Here is a 4,039-nt window from a genome sequence, read left to right as displayed (position 1 = left end):
AAGTTTGCTTAAAACCAAAGCAATATCTCTCCATGGTTAGATGGTCTTAGCTTGTTACATACAAATGAAATATACCTTCATTTTAGATTTGGGCAATCGTACCTAAACGTGTAAATTGAGTTGGTTCAACAATAGTTAATCGAAGTTAGCCATATGAACACTTTTGTATTAACCACATTCATCTATCACTTCTGGATCAAATATGATGATCAATCAAATGAATCTAATTGTGTTACTCATAGAGTTGTTCAATTGTTTGTATCTCATAGAAGTATACAAGACACAATTGAAACAAAATCGGATTTGATTCATGATTGCACAAAGTACTTATACTAGAATTAATTCATGAACATTAAGCCACGGTTTGCAAAGATTGCATTCCTTAATTTATAAATGAACATTTGTTTATGAGTATAAAATCATACTTAACCAATTTTAGTACTTTAACCACTAAGTTTGCAAACGGGTACGCAAACTTAACTTCCGGACTTTGGTCTTGTCCAGCAGTTTGCAAACAGGTACGCATATTGTTGTCCCGGACCGTAACTCTGTTAGAGACGTTCGCATACTGGTATGCAAACGTGGTTTCCGGACCTGAATCATATCACAACAGTTTGCATACCTGTATGCATACTGTGTTATATCCAGACATAGGTTAATTGTTTTCAACTCCCATTTCAATCGTTGGGACATCCTTAGAAGACGACAATAGCTGTCCCACACAAACTATTAGCTTATACGTAGTTTTCAAATGATCGAATGATCAATACGAAACATTCCGAGTCGACATCAAATGATTGTCTCATACAAATCATGTAAGATGTTTCAAGGCAATTTTCACATGATCATCTTTTGACTCATTATTTAGTTTACAGCAAATAAATTGTTTCCAACTAAAATCGTCAAGAATAATGATGAACATAGCTAAAGAAAAAAGCTTCGAACACATATTTCTATAAATATATATGCGAGTTAAACTTAGCTCGAAATATCAAATATGTATAATGTAAAAGACTATATAGTTATACGACTTAGTCTCAATAGGAGATATAATAAAATAGACTTCTGAGTGATAGATAAGTTTTAGTCTTCACATACCTTTTATTGATGAAGTTCCTCCAATCTCACCTCAGTAGATCTTCGTCTTCAATCGACGAACGCCGTGAAGTCTAAAGCTCAACTACACATTTTATCCTAATCCGAGACATAGCTATAAGTAGACTAGAGATCAAGACTTATAGTTTTGATCACCTAAACTTGACAAACAAGCTTGAGATAGAAACGCTTGCGATTTCGACCGAGCAGTGCTCTAACAGTAACCACTTCAATTATCTTTACAATAGAAGATATGTTGAGTAGTCAACAAAGGCTCTTTTATTTAATCTAATAAACTCCTTTTTCGGGTAAGGTCAATCTGAATCAGTAACTTAGATTCAGATCCATAACTATCAGATTCGGACACTGATGAATGCTATCAAGTGATAGTTGCCAATCAATGCTAATTTCTGATCAAATCTATCAAAGATAAATCTAATCTAAGTCGGATCTCAGCCGATCAAAATGTGTGAACAAATTCACAAGATACAAAAACTAATAAGAAAATCTTCTTCGTCTTTAAATCTTCAATTGCCTTCTTAATAACTTGCACAACACAAACTTGAATCCTCTCCTGATTAATCACATACAGAACGGAGACTGTTAATAATGGATTATCATAAGATGTCTTTCGATCTATAGATAGTTCTAAATATCCCGTCGATACTTTGATCTAGTTTGAGTGACCCTTATGTCAGAAGAGAAGGCTCTCAAGAATAATCAAACTAGGTGCAATCAAAGATTCAACATCCGTTAGTCAATAAAATCAATAATCGAAAACTAAAATAACAATGCAATTATATAGTTTTCCACCAACGGTATTCGTAGAGCTTCTTGATCCCACAAAAGTCTTTAAATGAGCGATCGTAAAAGATTTCGCCTAATTAGGGTACTTTTCTCTCCGGATAGACGGCCCCACCAGAAACAACACGAATAAAGTTTTCCAGGCTCTTAGGATAGTTTGCAAGAAATGAAAATTCAAGTATTTATAGACCAAGGTTGTTTGGACAACAAGGAAGTTACAAAACCAAAAATATTTTCAAGACAATAAAGTACCTAATTTCGGTTTTCCTATTTCCGATAAATGTCAACCGAATATTCTGAAATCTCTCATACAAACTTTATATTATTAGCATAACACATTTACTGATAATCCATTTCTGGAGTATATGAAAAAGCGAGGGTCTAACAACCACACCCAATATTTCGTCAGAAAATCTGTGGAATAACTCCTATATAATTCCAAGAGAATCAACTAGACAGTCAGACTCAATCAAGGAAAATATATCCAAGAGTTATATCTCTGTTTCTCAATGTAATCAGCAAATCACACATATAGAAATTCGCGAGCTTGATTATTATGAGAAACAACTTGAACGGTACCAAAGACCAATGTTCAAGTGTCAGTCAATTTCAATCAACAATCAAAGGTTGGATTTACCAATTGATTGAACTATGCAACCTGTGATATTTCAATTATATAAACAAATGTAATGCGGAAAAGAAATAACACAGACACCAGAAGTTTTGTTAACGAGGAAACTACAAATGCAGAAAAACCCCGGGACCTAGTCCAAATTTGAACACCACACTGTATTAAGCCGCTACAGACTCTAGCCTACTACAAGTTAACTTCGGACTGGAATATAGTTGAGCCTGAACCAATCTCACACTAATTAAGGTACAGTCGCGTTCCTTGCGCCTCTGAATCCCAGCAGGACGGCACTTGATTCCCTTAGCTAATCTCACCCACAACTAAGAGTTGCTACGACCCAAAGTCGAGGACTTGATATACAAATATGTCTCCCATAGAAAAGTCTACTTTGATAGATAAATCTGTCTCCCATAGAAATACCTACGAAGTTTGTTTCGTCTTTTGATAAATCAAGGTAAACAGGAACCAATTGATAATCCGATCTTATATTCCCGAAGAACAGCCTAGAAATATCAATCACCTTACAATAACTTAACTATATGGTGGTAGAACAAGTTATTGTGGAAAGAAGGTGTTATTGGATTCAATAAGCCAAGTTAGGTCGGGGAATTGGCTGAAAAAAGCGTGAACAATATGTGGTGTTGTGGTTGGATATGAACTGAAATACAAGGAAAGGAAGTTGTGATATGTTGTATTGAATGGGTTGTGTCTAGCCGAGATGGAGAATGATTGTGCTAGTTGTATTGGTTGGAAATGGACTGTATGATGTGGTTGTTACTGCCGATGATTTTCTAGCTGGACAGGAGCAGACATAATAGAAAGTGGTGATGATGGCTAGTACTATGAACATTTGGAGTGAATTGAGAAGTGATGGCAGCAGCAAATCTGGGTACCAAAAAGGGTGGAATTTGGATGAGTCCAGTGTTGTAAATAAATGGGATTTTTCATGGTTTTGTATTCTCAGATTAGTAGTTTTTAGGAGCTTGGATGAACAGAAGATGGATATAGGTGTTGTTGTCAGTTGGAGTGGTGGTCACTCTCGGTCTATGTAACAGAAATTATGAGTTCATATATGGTTGCAGTTTAGGGGTAATAAAGATATTCGCGGCGGAGATGAAGAAGAGTTGGTGGCTGATTCATTTGGTTGCAGTGTGGTGCTTTCTGTAATGAGTATGGTCTTGATTGAATTGTGATTGACAACAACAGCTGGAATTGGGAATCTCTTCTGAAGCAGTCAAGTTTGGGTTTAGACTGGTGTTGTGATCTGAGTTGTTGGATCGTCTATAGACAAAGTCGAGACAGTACAACAACTTTGGTATTCACACTTTGTTGATCGTCTGTGGATACGAGATCGAGAAAATACGACAACAAGATAACTTGTGTGATTGATTATGGATACAAGATCGAGACGATACGACAATCAAAGTGTGATACTTTATAATAGGTTCGGTAATAACCAAACTCTATAGGATCACTATCAAGTATAACCGAGTTAACGTAAAGTGCAAT

This window comes from Papaver somniferum, chromosome 7 (genome assembly GCF_003573695.1).
Source record: "Papaver somniferum cultivar HN1 chromosome 7, ASM357369v1, whole genome shotgun sequence".
NCBI classification, from domain to species: domain Eukaryota; kingdom Viridiplantae; phylum Streptophyta; class Magnoliopsida; order Ranunculales; family Papaveraceae; genus Papaver; species Papaver somniferum.
This window is presented reverse-complemented; position numbering follows the sequence as displayed.